Source organism: Hesperophylax consimilis, chromosome 7 (genome assembly GCF_061612785.1).
Source record: "Hesperophylax consimilis isolate HC1 chromosome 7, BYU_Hcon_1.0, whole genome shotgun sequence".
Taxonomy (NCBI): Eukaryota; Metazoa; Arthropoda; class Insecta; order Trichoptera; family Limnephilidae; genus Hesperophylax; species Hesperophylax consimilis.
In genome coordinates this window covers 7,957,849-7,977,107 of record NC_142842.1, presented here as the reverse complement: position 1 = coordinate 7,977,107, position 19,259 = coordinate 7,957,849, and the positions used below count along the sequence as shown (strand labels likewise).

Here is a 19,259-nt window from a genome sequence, read left to right as displayed (position 1 = left end):
GATTTTAACGATGTGTAGGTAATAATTACTGAGGTAACTTCATTTGTGCTAAAAATTTAGTACACAGATAACACTACAGTATATTGTTTGCGCTCACTGGCTGGTAAAATGATACAATACACAGATTGGTACTGCAAAATTGGACGAACAAATTAGTAAATCCTTGCATCTTGAATCTGTTCATTCAAAGCATTATGTCGGATAAGTTATTCAATTTGTTTTTTTCGGTTGGCGTTTCTACTCTAATGCTATTAGGTACGTGTAATTTGGCTGGAGTAATTTTATTACGGCAAAGAATATTGGAAGACTGAACAACCGCATTATCTCTCGGTGTCTAGAAATAAATAATTGCAAAGCTAAACCCGAGTATGTTTTAAATCGCCTTCATTTTTTGCGCCCAGGTTTAGAAGTTACTCGTATCTTTAAAAAAAGTTTAATGTGTGTTTATTGGTTTTTTTTCTGGTTTGATTATGGTGTTTACCTAACTAGGTCGAATAGGTGACCCGTTCTGCGAAGAACATCAGATAGCTGTACAATCAAATAATATAGCAAAGCAAAAAACCGTCAAGTCCGTGTTGATATGAATAAAAATAACATTTCGGTTCTCACACTATCTCTGTGAGAAAATGAGAAATGATTTTGGTAAAAGATAAAAACGAACATACGTTTTCTCGAAAATCTGACAAAGAAACTAAACATATCGAAGTATTTGAACGGTCAAAACAAATGTTTGACAACGGACAAAATACTCGTAAATGGTCAAGACTCTTGTAATATTATGAGTCAAAAGGGATGGATCCGAAAAAAGGAAGGGAGAGAGGTAAACGGGAGGGGATTGTTTGCGGACAGGTCAATGCCCTCGGTGGTCCAGTCCTGACCCCCCCCCCCCCCTCTTTCCACCCAAATGACCACGTGACAGTCGGATAGAGATTGGTACATTTCGGAATGTTTTATCAAAAGCAAACACAGCGCGAGATAGGCTGTGTCTGTATGTGTTTACATTCGAGTATATTATTTTTGAATTAAACATGTTTGCTAAGTGTTAAGACATTATCTGGAAACACCTTCTAAAAATACTGGTTTTATTTTTCGTTGTTTGCCTTGTATTATTTACAAGCAGGAAATTTTGTATGAGAAAATACAACTCAAAAGTACAACATACCTAATACCTACCTCCATAGTAAGAATGTATTTTCGTTGATTTTACTAAAATACGTTATTAAAGATTTCTCCAGACGTATCATAGCAAAATAAATAAATGAAAAATCATTAATATGTTTAAATTAGTCATTGATTTAAAAGTGAGATTAGAATTTGTTGAAAACCGAGTTAGCCACAACAGTAAGTTTAAACGGGTGGTTCTAACAGCGCATTAACTGGCGGTTAAAATTAATCTTGAATTAAACAAACGGCCCTCGGTCATTCATTGAAGCGGTTTCAAATCGGGAGTTGTGTAATTGGTAAGAATCATAAAAGTAACATTGCCATGCGATATACAATCAAAGCGTTAAATGTGAAACGAAAAAATTCTAAATAAAATGCTCAATTAAATGTTTGAAAACAAGCCTAATCTAGGAAATCACGGTATTAATAAAGCAATAAACTTATGTTTACAAGGTTCTGAAATTCGTTATTTCGTCATGGCCGCTAATATATCTCACGACAAATCTTACTTTTTACGCCATCACCTCACTAGCAATTTGAAAATGTTATTTTACTACAAATTTAAAAGTACCTCGGTAGGTACTATAATACAGTACTATAATATTATTATGATTACGGCAATGAACCATTAAGAACGCATGCTAGTTCGATGATATTTGCAATGAAATCCATACGAAGCTACCCTTTAGAATAAAACATGAACATAATCTTGTTCTAAATGAATAGGTTATATTTAAAAAAAGTCATTTCAACAAAAGGCCATCGAATATTTTTTCAGCCAAATATTTTACATGAAAGCATTAAAAAATCAACCCGTGAAATATAGTGTTTTTTTACTACAATGTATTTATTTTTATTAATACATAAGGGTATTTAAAAAATGTTTGACCTATTGGACCTTTCTCCCCAGGGACTGACTAAAGTGGTCCACAGTGGGAGGGATGAAATCATTCGTTACTTCTGGACATACTGACCTCCAGATTTCAACCCACCCTCATACCTTTTTCCTCCACAGAACTTCCTATCCTTTCTTTGCATAAAGTACCTTTCACCCAGAGATGACTTAGGCCCCGAAGAACCTTACTTTCGTGGGAGTATGGAAGTAATATAAAAAAATAATAACTTACAATTGGTCAGCGTAACGTAATTTCGTATGCAAAGTATGAAAGAATTGTGGTTTTTAATTGCATTTTGAACGAACACATTCATACATAGCTTACATATTCGTAGGTAGGTAATTTTATTTAGGCTTAAATGAAAAGTCGCCACCTATAAACATTAAATTACGGAAATATGTTATGGTAAATCCTCACGAAATGCCAGAAAAACGACAAACCACTTGTGCAAACTGCAGACCTAGAGGCTTGGTAAAATATTCAAAGAGCTTTTATAAATCACCACAAAGGGTCATTCATTCCCTTTTATATTTATTAAATATTTCGACTCATTAAGGCTAGCGTCAAAGGACATAAAGTTAAAGAGTTATTATTTGAAAACACGAAGTTCAAATATCTTTGTAAATGGCTAAACGAATACGATATCAATTAAATAATATTTGGTCAGCTGATAAAAAAAATCAAAAGCATTCCTTTCTTTTATAATGGCCCTAGCTGACCTCTACCCGACGTTGCTCGGAATTATGAATGGTGAAAGTTTTTAGGTTATGAATTCTAGTGTACCTGAAAACTGTGGAAATAATATTATATATTGAAAAAAGTTACTTTTTATAAGCTGTGGTATAACTTGATCGTGCCATGTCTTCATCGGGCGTCCTCCACTTCCACCAATCAATACTGTATACCACATTATAACTATTAAAAATATATATTATACAGACTTTTATTCGACTCCATATCTCATTACAGTGCAGGGATAAAGCGTTAAGTCTTTCCCTAAATACTCCTGACACCAATAAGAACAAACTTTGAAATTCTCAGCTAAATCGGTTCAGTAGTTTTAGAGTCTAAGCGACAAATAACGGAAACATTCATTTTAATAAATATAGATATTGGGTAAGAAAAAGAGAAGCTGAAGATATTACAAAACTCATTTATCGCTTATCAATAATCAAAGATTCGTCGCGCAATAGATTAAATATTTTATATTACCGTAGATGATTTATTGTAACCTAAAATAATTAATAAATCAATTAGTTTTAGATTCGATGCGGTGCATTTCACGACAAACCAGAAGCTTTAAAATATTAATCAATTCCATTTGGATCGAGTATCACATTCATAGTTCAAGAACGCCGAGCGTCGGGCCGGCGGTGGTGGGTTTTGATTTAAAAAAAACCAGTTTTGGATGATCGTTGCTAGGTTTTTGAACCCAGTCCAAAACTGGTAACCATGATAGGTTACGCCCTCTGAATTTTAGATGCAATCAACTCGATATGTGAAAAAGAAACAGAGCTTTATTCTTCCAGTATGAATAAACTCACTTCACTCTGTCTACAAAACTAGGGTCCGAGTATATTGACCGAAATCGCCAGGTGGTGGTCACTACGAGTATATGAGCCTATGTAGTAAATTGAGGTATTTGTAAGTGTAAGTAGTAGGTTCTTCATTATGAATAGATTCTATTGAGATGGGTACTTATTTCCTTTCTACTTGGCCGTTCAGCACCTATACGTGCACTCAAAGTGTAAACAATTACTAGAGTTCTGTTAACAGTTAGTAGATTTTGCGTCCAAAAATATGTTCTCTTATATAATAAATCAAAACCAAAATTTCCTCTGAAATCAGTAAGATTTATAAGTAGGTACTTAAATAATTACTTTATTAATTAACAAGCACGACGTTTCGACGATCGATCAGATTTGAACAATAATATTCACTGAACCATTAATCTATCGTTTGCTTAAGCTAAATTTTTTCCGTGCGTCAGCTGATTCTATTTTCGTAATAACTTACTTGTTGTCTTTTTTGCAAAATCATATTTTTGTAAACTGTAACTTCTTACCTAATATGTTTATTTTGTTCGTGCCTATCGGCAAATGCGGCACAATGGCGGCATACGACAAGTAAAAACGGCCACCATCTTTAACCGGAACGTAACAACAACCCAGAGTGGAAGATACTACCAGTATCGCCCTGGTGTAAGACCACCATTCAGAATTGAAACGTTGCTCCAAATGGCTTTAGCCGTGTTTAGTGACTAGATCTGAATAGCCAGGTACTTCCCCACCTTCCTCTTTCCCTTCCCCACTTACCTTCAGCCTCACAACATCCCCCAATTGGGGATGCCATAGTCTCACTGGCTCCAGACGGGAGCAGTTGGGACTCTTGTGAGGTATTCACTATAAAAAAAAAAACAAAAAAATTTACAGGAAGACGAAATGCAGAACGCTCGAGTAGTCAGAACTAAAAGAGGACTTTGCTACGCTCAGTCAATAATTGTTTATTGTATTGCAGATGAGACGAATTCTGAAAGATGTTGAAGATTAGGTTTTACACGCAGCATATTTTTAACAAGAACGAATAATTTCTCGAGTGGAAATACACCTATGATCTGCACACTATCATGTAATTGACCTCGCAGACATTAAGATAGCGTTGCACGATAATATTTTATTGTGATTTTATCTGCAGTTTCACTGACTTCCACGTGGTTTCCTAGTAAACTAAAAAACACTCTCTTTAATCCGTTGAATCCGAATTATTATATGTTTTAAATAATAGAATTCGTTGGAAATAGATACAGGTTCCTTTTCGGCTACGGTTGTTTTGAGAGTGGTTTCGGAAAGAATTAAAAGACGTAACGCGTAATCTGTGGAATTTCCAAACCATCCCACTGCATTCCTGAGCATTTTGGTCACAATAAACTCGAGCCTTGGCGATAATAATTCGAATCACGACCGCTTTGAACCGTTGACAACCACGGGTTTTTTCTCCGTTCATTTTTATTTTATTACCTTACACATTAAGTGTTTCATCTCGTAATTTGTTGACATCTGACCTTGTAATATTACATTCTGCTGGAAACCGCATGTTCTTCTCACTTTGCGAATAAATCTGAAGAAATGGATATTCTTAAAAGCAGAGTGTGTTGTAGTTATTCCACGTGTTCTGATAGCCAAGCCAAATGAAATGTCGAAAGAAGCGGCCTCCACATTGCGATCATTAATAGAGAACTGATTTAATTTAAATTGCTTTAATTTCCAAAGCTTCGATTATAAATTTTCTTAAATGTGTCAGGATTAAACATTAGGGGTTTCATAGTTAAATTGGAACAAGCAGTAAGAACTCAAACTACGATTTGAGTAGCATATTTTCTTAAAAATCTTTTGGAATATTCAGTTTGAGTTTCAGATATAATGCCACAGAATTGTGTAATAAACCAACAAAGTGCCCCATTCTGACGTGAATAAAACTATTATCACCGTATTGCCCCTCTGCCCTTATTGGCCGCATGCCCCTGGATTCTGAATGCCCACGGGCACGACACCAGTGGCGCTTCGTGACTTTTACAATTATACAGACATAGACATCCGATAATATAATTTGGCCACGAACACTTCTGCTTAAGTTGCCACACGGAATAATCGAAGCCGCTAAGGGAGCAAATGTCTAAAAATAAATACAAATGCCTACACAGAATGGCCGCCTTTTAGGAAATTACGCAAGCCTAATGTTAAATGAAAAGGTATTTCAATCATTAGCTCGCCCGCTTTCGAATAAGTACCGCGGGATTTTACCTACGCTCGTAATATTTAATCCTAAAATAGAGGGCGATTAGATTTTCGATAACTCACTAAATAACTTGGGTATCGAGTATCGATAAAAGATATTAATTTACGCTGCAGAAATTCGTTAAGATCATTTGAATCACAACTTATTAAAAGAAAAAAAACCTGGTAAAACCGGCTTCGTTTAGTTCAAAATAGTTGATGTTAATATGATTTTACTTTTTTTTTTAATTGAGCAACATTAGAAAAGTGGTTTACTATATCTTGTTGTAGCCCACGAGCAGAGCGTGTAGAGTAAATACATAATATCTACAGGTATCTAAGCATACGGGTTGAGCGTGTTTATATTATTTGTTACGAGCGTGGGGCATGTCGGGTGAACCGCCACGTACGTGGAGGTACGAACTACGAACCGGCCGTGGAATGTAACTGCCGTCAATTTACTTGTTGATTGCCGATTCAAGATAAAGTCTCCAGTTTTATACATGTTTTATGTCAAAAAGCATCGGACCCCCGGAAAGGCACTCGATGCCTCAATAATACAAAACCACAAAGCGAGGCGATCTACAGATCGGTTACGTATTTCGTCGTTATATCGGATGACGGCTAAAAGAGGTGTGCCGCGTAAAGTTATTTCAAACTAAATTTCCCAAAAAACATTAAAAATATCATATCTCTACTATGCGTTGAATTCATGTTTTTTTATTATCATAAACTTGACACAAACCCGTTTGTTCTTATAAGAAAATTACTATTTAACGGCCACACACAACTTTAAGAGCTCAATAAATTAATGCACGTAAAAATTTACTAGTAATTTATTGCTTGTTTAAAATATCACGCGGTTGCATGACTAAATAACCGGTACAAACAAACATTACGCCGAAAAATTAATGTTTAAGAATTTCAATAAATTTTCAATCGGATTGATGAAAAACAGAATAAAATTATTCTTAGATAATATTAGGTTTCTTTCGGTAAAACAAATGGGTAGGTTTAAACATGAATGTTGTGATAGGTGTAACATTAAAAACGATTTCGGTAGATGGTTAATAAATCTTGCAATAAACAATGAACAATAGATGGCACCATTTTAGTACAGCGAGTAAAAAACCCATTAATTATACCTTAATTATTATTGTTAGATTTTCACGTTTCTTATGTTGCCATGTTGAACAATTGAACAGCACACTATTCATTTGGAAACTAATAAACATAAAGAAAATAATGTTAAGTTTAATTCAAATCTTGTATTAAATTATTTAAAAAAAACATTGGTAAAAGCTCTTAAAGGATATTTTCTCGGCAGTTTTAGTAACCAGTGACACAATATATTTTTGGAACTCTTTAACTTCTTTTAAATAATTTAAATTAATTTTTAAATTAAGTGTGTTACGTCTGTCTAGCTTGTTTTAAATTTTATGTACGGTATTCATGAACTCCCTCTTAAATTTGTATTCTTATGTAAAAAAACCTTTTAATTGTATAATGTTGTCTTTCCGGAAATGAGTTTTATTATACTTTAAAATATATTTTTACAAAATATGACTTGGTAATGTGATCCTCACTTGGTGCTGTTTACTCTTGCTGAGGTAATATTATTGTGTAATATATTATCACTTAAAAAAATATGTTGAATCTTAATAAAGACAGTCACATTTTTTGGTTTTTATGTCTGAAAAGACCCAATGTTGAACAAGGAGATACGGGCTCGTCCTCGGGTGACGGGCAGGACGTGATAAGATCGGGAATATGAATAAAGGATTCGGGAAAGATTAGATATGTTAACATTAATGGAGTTATCAAGATAACAAAAGGATAGCAGGGGGAATTAAAAGATATGAATGTAATTTAGGTGAACACAGGCGACGTGTGTTTTACATTAAAAATGTATTTAATATTGTTTTTTTTAAATCCCCCACACGATATGTGAATACAAGTATAATGCTTGTTTGTACTGAAACTGATAATTTTAATTAATATATATATATTTTTTTAAATTTAACCTCGAATGAAATTATGCAATAATTTACAGAAACTTGTTGCGTAGGAGGGCATTATAAGTTTACATATCAGTAAGCAAGTAACTATTTAACATCTTTGATTTTCTCAGTGACTACGGGGCAATAAATGGAAGTCAATAAAAATGATCACGCTAAAATATGATTTTATGAGCTGCTTGCGTGTAATTTATTCTAACTTGATATTTACTATCGATATATTCGATAATCATGCTTCCCATTTTAGTATGCTTAGTGTAATAGTGTATGAGAAAACGTACCGTCTTTTGCCTCATTTAAATGCAAAGGTTGAAAATATATGGGCTTTATAGGCTATTGAAGTATTATCTAATACGGCAGACGGTAAAATCTTTCATTGGAAGCTGGATTCAAAGGGATTAATGCGTATTCCGATTGATTTATGTGTGTACATTTCACAGCGTCCTTCTTACAGTCATAAATATGCATTTAACCGTGAAAGTTACCAACATTTCCCACAGTCAAAGTGCACCCGTTCATCGAATGCAAAAGTGATAGGATAATGTATTCAGGAAACCCAAAACACGGAATCTCGCAATCTTCCGGTAGCCAAAACGGAATATGATTATATTATTAAATATTGGCACTGCTAAACGTATTCATCCCTTTGTTGGTAAGTGAGAAATAACAAAGGTTTAGTATTCGGTTCACAAAGGCGGAGAACCCTTTCACTTCCAGGGAAGGTGCATTCGGCCGCACAATGGAGATGAGTTAACCCTTCGCTTTGTCGTGTCGTCTTAGCCGCAAAACATCTGATGATAAAAAGCTTTTTGGGGTACCTGGTATCCCTGTAATGGGATATTTTACCCGTAGTTTGAATAATATTACCTATTAGAATATCTTTTACGTATTTTGAATACCAGAGTGTGTGAGATATAAAATTGTGTAATAAATTATTGGTTCATCTTTTTTAAACAGTTGTGTCGTTTGTACCTAACATTTAATATAAAAGTTGCACAAATATAAAACAGCACCATCTTTTCTAACCGGGTGACGCTGTGACTTTGAGCTAATCACTGAAGTAGGTACTTTGTTTTATGCCATTTATAAATGGCACCACAAAGCTTTCGATGTTTTTTTTCTCCATTTATTGATACTTTGATATCAAATTATTATGTTCCGAACATTATAAGTTTGATGCGTATCGTTTTTCACATCAGTAAACTGGTTAACGAATAATAATAATTGGTAATAGTTCTCAAAAACGATCCCAAAAGCGCACTACAAGGTATAAACAAGAACCCTTTAAAGTTTCGTATGTCAATCCATGCGTTCAAGATTAAATATTTAAATACACAAAACAGCCAGCGAGACTGGAACCTTGGCGTGTGAAAGGGGCGAGTATGTTTACCAACCGACTACCTGTCTCCATTCTTGTTTGCATGCCCTAAATATTAAAATTTAACGACGGTATACTTTCTACATTTTTTACGACAGCACATGTCATCTTATTGATCCCTTTTATAATATCAAATGATATATATTACAGACGGGAGATCCAAACACGAAACGAAGGGTTCCACATCTTGACCCCAAAGAACCTATGTGCTCCATGTAAATACTTTAATATTGGATTCTTTGTGATGTTTAAAGGAGATCGATTTTTTAAAGCCAATGACAAATGCCTTTTTTAGAAACTTACTAACAATTTGGTATCGAAAGATCTTGAAAAATTATCGCAATGAATTTGAAGTGCACTCAGTCGCTTTTCTAAATAAAAACGTATAACAAAAATAATGTTAATAATTACTGAATACTTTCTTCAAACAGCTGAAAATTCCAACCAGACCATTGAGATATATTTTTTTCGAGATAACCACAAGGCGTAGGATGCATCAAATTAAATGAATACCCGTCTAATATGGGGCTAGTCATTAAAGCACATGACATAATACTGCGTTATGCCCGAGGCAAAGAAAAACTTTTTAAAATGATTAGGGAATTTGAAATAAAACAAAAAAAGTGAACCCGCTGAGTGAATGCACAAAAAACACACCTTTCGGCAAGGGTTAGGCCGGGTACCCAAAGTTCTCATCTAAAAAAGTATCCCTCTTTTTAGGTCTTCGTTTTTTTAAACGAAAGCGCGTTTATTTTCTACCTGCCGAAATATTTCGGTGGAGATAAACTATGTTAGAAGAAAAAACATCAATGAAAATAAATTAGATAGGTTACTCGTAAAAAAGGAATAATGATTTTATAAAAATGTTTTTGGGATGGACGTTGAAAATGTTTCGTAATGAAAACTAGAAGTTAAAAAAAATAAAAATTGTAATCACAATGTCATAAACCCAAGCGAATCGTTCGACAAGGGTCAGTCACTTGCGATATTTTAATCTCGGCCATGACGAATACTCCGAGCAGATAAGGCTTCGTCGCGTCTTCGACATGGCCACATCAGGATTCGAACCTCAGTCGCGCGAGTCCCAGAGAAGTAACTAAACAACCTTGCTATCGCCGCTTCAACCAGTGTTGCCAAAATTACACCTTATATAACCGGGCTTAGCAGAGGCACAAACCAATATTTATAACGTTTTCCGCTAGGTGTCTCTTCACCGGAAAATTTTTAGTTGATGAAAAATGAATTTATACTTACATTAAAACTGGGTGTTATCGAATAACTGTTGCTGATTTGTGGGTAACAATATCTGAAACAAAACATAAAATATTAATTAGTTTGAAAGTATTTTAAGGTGGATTCAAATAAATATAACTACTGAACATTCAGATAAATACAATGTGCAAAATACAGGTAGGTACCTACCAATTTAACTGCATTACTACAGGAACAAAGCTTTCCGGTGAAATTATATGGTTACGTAAGTTTATATTTTGTTTAAATAATATTATAATAATGGAAAGAATATATTATGCTGTTGAATTTATGTTAATGGTCTTCATGTTCAATCTATATTCAATATGCAACATTATTGTATTCAATCTTGGAAGGTGGGCATTATCTTATTCCCTCCTGGGAATATCTTAGCAACTAAGTGTAGGGCAACTCGAAATTAGCATATTCCCCCTTAGCATCGCAATTATTTCAGCAGGAATGTCTGAATGACTGAAAATGATATATTCTCGTCCAAATTACAAACAATATTATAATTGAATCATTAACCGTCCTTCTGTTTTAATGGACGCATCAAAACACTACAGACGAGATAAGCAAAATGAATTCATTTTTCGCTACTCAGGCGAAACGGTATGATAATGCAGTTACCTGTAATGGATACCCTGCGATCAGATGATCATAGTCATTATCCAGCGATGGAACTTTTTAATTGGCATAACCAACAATCTGCAGATGTTTTGGGACGGATTGTAAAAGTTATCATATTGATGAGACTTGCGGATAAGAAAGACCAATTATTATTCCTCGACTAATTGCTCCATAAAATATAGAAGAATTAATTATATCCGTTTCGCCTCAAGATCATTGTTGAATAAAAATAATTATTTTAAGGCGGTTTCATTTATATAAGCTTTTGTAACCATTGATAATTGATACAAGTGGAAAGGGCTGGTACCTACTATCAGGAGGTATTGATTGATTGATCACCTTTGAAATAGATTTAAGGTAAGCAAAGGTAAATCTAGAGCCTCCATACCTTCGCCTCATGCTAGTGAACCAGTTGTCTAATTTAGATATTAATAATGCTCTTATGTAGTCAAGAAGCATGCGATTATAATTATATTCTCAATTGCTTTAGAATGAAGCTGAAAGAACAGAGCTGAGGTCTGAATATAAATTGTCTCGTATTTGTGAACTCAATTATTTTATTAAGTTATATGTCTAAAAAAGTTTTATAATAACACAAAAACATCGGCGTAACTACTCGTATCGAAGATATCACAACAATCGAGTGAGCTCTCCATTTTTTAATATCGAATAAATATGTGCCACAATGCGTGGAAATGGCAGAACACTTATGAAACGTGTCTTGCGACGTCAGCTATCAAACATGGCCAATTCAGTCAACAACGATTGCCTTTGATTCATACTGATATCTCAAGCCGAGCAAAGTGACGAGGATAAGTTAGGTAACGAGTAATAATCTAAGAGCTTCGCATGAAACCAACCGATAAAATGTCAGGAAACAAACTATGCATTCCGCGATAAACTGTTTCGCTCAAGGGATGGTCTGTAAGTCTGCGTCGCATTTTTTTATTATATGGGCTCTTATCACGGTTTTTTCTGTGTCGAAGCACAAGTAACAAATAACGTAGACTAATCGCGTAACGGAGTAATTCGTTTAAAAAATCCGTACTGTGCGTGTCAGCACATACTGGGTATTTCTCAATATGCATTGTGTGGAATGTATTCTGAATGTAACATGAATTGCACGTAACGTCTAGTGCATAATTAACACTTGCGCCGCTTTTCCACTGCGACTGGTGCAAGTTTATGTAAAAAAACACATTACCTTGGCTGCATAAAAATTTTAATGTTTTGGTAATCCCGCCTACCTTTTACGAATTGCCGGATTATACCAACACCGTAAATGCCATAGAAACTGACAGCCAAGATGGCCGCCGATCTTGTACATTCTACACAATTTCTTGCATGGTGGATGTTTACATAATGAACTAATGTGTTAGTGAAAAACGTGATTATCTTATACATTTCAGCCAAATTTTAAATCAACAATAGAAACAGAACCATGCATTTTAAAAATGATATAGGTAATAATACGAAGCGATACCAAATGTACTCATTAGTTATCTTACACCTACCGAGGAAGGTGCAAAGCAATAAATGGCTTCTTTTGTACAAACATCATTCCTCTCTCTGTAAATTATTTTTCATACTACAATATCGTGAGCAGTGCACGCAAGTATTTTCGTCATGAACGCGAATGTCAGATTATATCGAAATTATGCGAAAAACTTTCCGAACGAATTCCGAATAAATAATTATATCGTGAGCAATTATATGAACATGAATATTATTATCATAAAATGAACTTTTCATGATTGGTCAGAATAGTTAAATGTTGTTTCAATATGATTGAGAATTTATAGAGAAATTAAAGACGTTACAAGTTTCAATAGCTTTTTGCACACTTGACAAAAAATTATTTTTGAAAAGACTGTACCTACCTAAATTCTAGGAAAGCATATTATCAGAAAGGGGTTAGTTTAAAAATCCAATTAGTCTCATTTTTATAGCAATGTGAACTGTCGATGATGACAAGGTACTCGTATGGTGAAAAATACTTGGAAATGTATATTTTGCAGTAATTATGCCTTGAATCTCGGGCACGCGATGGTGGCTACGGACTCTGCAAGATTTTATCATTATTTCATCATCTGGTTTAAGATTTATACGTAAAAAAGAATTCAGGGCTTTGAAAAAAACGCAACGATCCGAGAGAGATAAATCGACCTTATAAATAGGCGCACTTATTTTTCTAAATGAGACATGTTTAGAAATCAGCATTTTGCTAATGAATATGAATTATTATTATTTTTTAGTTATCAAATTTAACATTTTATAACTAGTGAACATCTATTCTAAAATGAATATACAAATATTTTATTACCTACGTACTAATATTTGGACACAACATTGAGACATAACCCACGAAAGACTTGGCTTCTTGCAAATACTAATTCATAAGTACTAATGAACAGACATCCAAATCAAATTGAAACAAGCCCATCTATAGAAACTAAGGTCGTTTGTATATATTTATATATAATAAGTTGATGTTATTCACTAACCGTCCACTGCAACCACTCACAAGTCGCTCGTGGAATTCAAAAGAAGTACAAGGGCAAAAATCACAATTTTGAGTTAAAAATATAGAAACATCCATGAAATTATCTTACGACTTCTGTTGTGTAAAAAGATCACATTTGATATTTATCTAATTTCACCGTTATTGTTAGATATATTTCTTTGCAATTATAACAAATTTAATACATTTTCAATTTGTATTTATTGTTGCTAAAAGAGCTATAAAAAAGAACAAAGTTTTTTTATAGTGATTACAGAAAAAAAAACATGTGTAGATTGCAGTTGTTGATTTTTATAATAATCAAATAATCTTCAGACACAGTTTTCTGAAAACATGAAAAAAGCTGATATGTTTGATTGGCGAAGTTACCCGTATTGCATCGTATATCGCATGCTGGTAGATCGCCACAAAAACAATACAATTTAAAGTGGGCGTTAGTTACCACAGCATAGAATCAAACCAGTTGGTATTATGTTTTGTTAATCAAAGCCGAGGTATTTTTTTCTGATACAATTCTGGAGACAAAATATATCGATTGATCTCCTTGACTGATCGGAATCCTGATTAATGGGCAGCCAACCCATTAATTACCAGTTAAATATCAACCTCTCGATAAGCAATCCCTGACGCTCAATTTGGGTTGATAGTTTTGAAAATAAAACTAATTGGTATCGGAACCTTGGAAGCGGAGTGACTAGTGGAGGCTCCGAAACCCAGCGCAAGGTCAGGCAGAGTTATTCCACGGAATAACAACTAGTTGCTTTCTAATCAAGGAATGTGAAACTCGTACACAGTGTGAGGCTGGGTATGGTAAGGCATGGGAATTAGATAGAAATACATGTGATTTGTAAGGTATGATGCAATACGGACTTATTTTCCTCATACGTGACTTGAAAGGCGAACTCCGTTGATTGATTTCGCCAACGTTACAATACGGAAAAAACGGAGTTTTCACCATATATGTACAACCTATACAATCTTCTCAACGAACACAGCAAATGAAATAGTAGAGCATCAAAGAAATGTAACATTTAAAATCTGTTTAGGGAATAAGTGAGAGTTCGAATAAAACTATGAGTTTTATAAGAATAGGTGGTTTCGTCAATCCATTCAAATAAACAATAACTATATTGGGGCTTGAGAATAGATTATGCATGTGTAGTGAAGTGCAAAATGCAATTGAGAGTAAGAGGTAGATGCTCCGTTGTAAGCCGAGAGGAAGAGAAGAGCAGAAGATATACAAAGCGGTCGTGAAGCTATTGGATACGGCTCAACATTTGCTCGTGATTTCGATAACCCAACTACGATATTGTCTGTTCCGATATGCTCCGCGTATACCTCTTTGTTTACCCGTATAAAGCGGACATTTATAAACTCTTGTTTCATTGTTCTCTGTTTACTGTTTTAAAATGTCGTAAACCCTTAGTTTTGGCGGGACTGTTGGACTTGTTACGAGCATTTCCCATTCTTTGGTACACGCGCGTGTACTAACCGTACAAACACACCGACTCTACATGACCTTATTCTACAACTAGTCTCGGTTCCTTTTGTTCTCTTCGGCGGCTGTCGAATCATGGCTCGCTAAAAATAAAGGTTCACGGAATCTTATGGTGTGATGTCGATGTTTTTACGCATTACAGTACTTACCTTAAAAGTACTTGAGATCAGTGGCAAGCAAAGTATGGAAGTAAATGAACGCTAACTAACATCAGACAAGTTCAATGCTTTGAATGAATATTTTCCAAGTACGAAACGATTTTATTCACATAATCGCTAATGTACGAGCAGTATTCCGCCGTGGATTTCACGTCCTGAACAGGAAACCGTCGTGGATGTGAATGGGTAGCGCCACGGGAAATGAGTTGACAAGACCATGATTGATTTCTACATCATTAATCATTTAAATACTGTTTATTCTTAGAATTAAAGAGGCGGATGTTCTGCCGCCTAGATAAATGACTAAAATCGTCCAAAAGAAAAGTCATATCACTGGGCCTTTTAATGAATCTGTATTCAAAACTAAAATAAACATTTCCTAAGATCTGATGATCACGTGTGTTCCTACATGAATGACTAATAAAAATATTAATTTTGCTTCAAGAAAGGAGTCATTAATGTGCTACCGAGAGAGCTGACATTGAAGCTGATTCGAATGTCAATCGGGACAGCTCTTCGTCACTTCGCATCCGTTTATTTGTATGGGCAAAGATAATTATTAACTGAAGTGAGCGACCAATAATACTGACCAAGTCTATCGTCCATTCTAACTGACACGTTAAGACTTCTTAAATCATTGTGCGGATGACTTGCTTGATGATGCTTACAGCTACAAGTTGAAAATCTCACTGGGGGACCCGCAATCACATTTAACGAAGATGTCACACCTATAGAACATATGCGCTCGTTCAGACAAATTACACCGACACGACATAAAGGATGTCATTAGCCCGACTTTATGACACGCAACTACGAAACGTGAAATACGAAATTCCTACTCCAAAGACCATCCGAATTCTGAATACTCTACTTTTTGTTTAGTGGAGCAGTGGTGATAAAGCGAGTTTAGACCTCAAGTCCTAGAGACGATAGGTGAATATATTCGTGTGTGAAGAAGTAGATAGTTTGTCATTATAGATACACTAACTGCATAGAACAAATATATTTCAACAAGAAGTTAAAAGCGACGATTTTTATATAGGTAGGCAGGTAAAAAACAAAATCTTTTTAAATTTATTCTCGAACATCAACAATCTGGTATTCGTTTTTCGGTAGCATCTGATATTATCAAAGTAAATCAAACATTTTATGTTAATGGCATCACGATTATGATAAATTGTAAATACAAGCTCGAGTTGCAGATGTAGATTACATTTCGCCTTCAGTAATATCATTAATTAGTCGGTGTTCGCACGAGTAGTTTATTTATATATAAATGCACACGAGCTTACAAATTTTATATCTTTATTAACACCGAAATGGTTTTCACATCACGGAACTTCAGTAATTATAAATGGAAAGAATGAACGAATTGTGATGCTCAATAACTTGCATTGTGATACGAAACACTAAAAAAATATCTGCTACATATTACTGCACATTACATAAGGCTTATTTATTACATTAGGCCCTTGAGGTGATTTTGCACAAAAACGGAGATTTACAAATCATCCAAATATTATTATTATTAATAAGACCTGACACAAATATACGCATCTTATGTCCTTTTGAGTGGTTGGAATTGACAGTGGGTTACAGCTGACAAATTTTGGTATTGTTGATTTTTTTGAAAACATTGCAGTCTTTTCCAAGAGGAGTTTGGATGTTGAACAGTCAGGGCAAAAAACCCCAACTGCAGACAACCTGTCTGTAGAGACTGTCGGTAGGCAGGAACCGTTACGAGCAAAAAAGAATCTGGCAAAAAATGCGGCGAAGCATTAACCGCTCGACGAGCCATTTTATGTTGACATTGTCCATTATACACCTATTTATTCTTTAGACACTTTCTTAATTTCTGTTATAATTCTCTAAATTCTTCTTTGTGCTGTATCATTGACTGAGCGCATCAAGATTTGAATGTGTCTACTTGTTTTAGAGTTTTGCTGCGTTTATTGTTCGGTTGTCACGTTTCGGACGTTTATTAAAACCGTATTTACTAGACAAAAGTAAATAATTAACGAAAAATGAATTGTGCCAAATAGAAATAAGAACCAACCATTGCCTACAGCTGTGTACACAAGTCGCCTCTCTTTCCTATTAGATTATTTAAATACAATTTGATACGGTGTATTTTTTGCCAATTAGTTATTAAGAGGTTTTATTCTGCACAAAAGAGTTATTTTTTGTTATTTGTGATTTCATAAATATTTCTAACATGGTCAAAAAAAACGTTTTGATAAGAAGAAAAAAATACTACCTATTTCGAGTCTTCAATAATCTTAAACAAAGGAATGCTAATTTAAGTCACAATTAGAAAGCACCCTTTATCTGCGTTTGCTAACGCATGTTGGGCGTAAATATTTCAGATTCATTTTTATAGCTTTGACAAAAAAGTGGTCAAAAATCATGGGTCTAAACTAGATCCTTATGGGACTCCACTCCAATATTCGATTGAACTCGAGCATAAAAAATATTTTTGTTCATTCCCTAAAGTCCACGTGTCCAACAGGCTGCGGCATGACTTTAAAAATGTCGAAGATCCGATCATTGGAATTAGATACCCACACGGATTTCATCTCTTAAAAATTTTTATGGCGAATTGATCTTCGATTAGAATTAGAAAATCATACGAAAATACTAATAATAATAATAAGAGAATACCTACAGACATATCCAAAACCCAGAATTTTCAAGTACTTTTTTCTAGTATTATTTATCACATAGGATGGTTGTAAATTTGATCAAAGTTTTTGCGCTTCCTCGATGGTCAGTTATCTGCTGTTTATCGTTTTAACGAAAGGAAATGGGGAACAGTTAATTGAATTGGATTGTTTATGAAGCCAAAAAACGGCCAAATTGAAAAGCAGGTAAAAAATGGCCGAAAAACCCGATTATTACGAAATATTTATTAAAATTAGAAATTCTGCAGCTGAACACGGGGATCTTGATGGAGATACGTTGGTATTGAAGCAGGAATTTTATGCTAAACGCGCTGTTAAATGGTTATCAGATATTTTAATTGGGCAGAAGCCGTTTATAAACGATGCGACAAATTTATCTAAGACGTTATTCAGGTAGGTAACCTATCATTATCAAATATTAGAATACATTTTAAAAAAACATTTGTGGTCACCGAATATTGTACGAGAAAACTAGAATTTTAATTAGCCATCGTGTTGAATTTATTACCTACTTATGCCCAAGAAGTGGCAATACGTTGTCATTTTACTCTCGCGAAATAAATCATAAAGTTAGAATAAAGACAACTGCATTATTAACATAAAATGTAATTAAAAGCATCTCCAAAATTAGTCACAAAACTGCAAAGAATTACCAGAGAAAAATTTCTAAGAATTTTGCCAAAGAAGATTAACAATGGAAAGTATGTAGCATTCAGAATGTGGCGTGGAATAAATGTTACATTTTTCTTATGAGTGATAAGTTAATAATAATCAGACTTCTTGAAACATTCTTTCTGTTCATGTCAGGATCCTTGAGAACACGAATTTGTAGGAATTTTATAATTGAGACAGCCGCTGACTCCGCTAATTGACACAAGACACAAAGGATAGTTTTTTACCGTGAGTAACCGAGTAGTCTCCAAGACGGAAAATTTATGAAATTATTCAGAGGTGCCCCCGCATTACTTGGATGACCCGAAGTGAGACGACAGGCCAAAAAAAACACGCATAGCCGAAAAAGCCTAAAACTGCCACAGGTGTCCGCCCGTCCGTACCGCGACAATTACTAATGGCAGTTGTGAAAACGCCCCCAAAACGCGCATAATAACATCTTGGCGCTTTATAATTGCCCGGCCGACTTCTTTTGTTCGGGCAAAGGAATGACACACTAAGGAAGGGCACCGCACAACGCACACATCGCATACGCCTCGAGTCACAAACTATTACACATCTAGTATGTTATGTTGAAAGAATATACATATAACTGACTGAAATTTCAATGTACAATAAT

The 19,259-nt window shown here is 34.6% G+C and overlaps 1 long non-coding RNA gene across 1 annotated transcript in view; it reads right to left on the bottom strand.

Moving 5' to 3' along the window:
- Positions 1-19,259, bottom strand: part of LOC149422258 (uncharacterized) — a 33,848-nt gene that overhangs the window by 5,993 nt on the left and 8,596 nt on the right. The window contains exon 2 of the long non-coding RNA XR_016302413.1: positions 10,484-10,535. This is a non-coding gene — a long non-coding RNA (uncharacterized LOC149422258). The remainder of the gene's footprint in view (positions 1-10,483; positions 10,536-19,259) is intronic.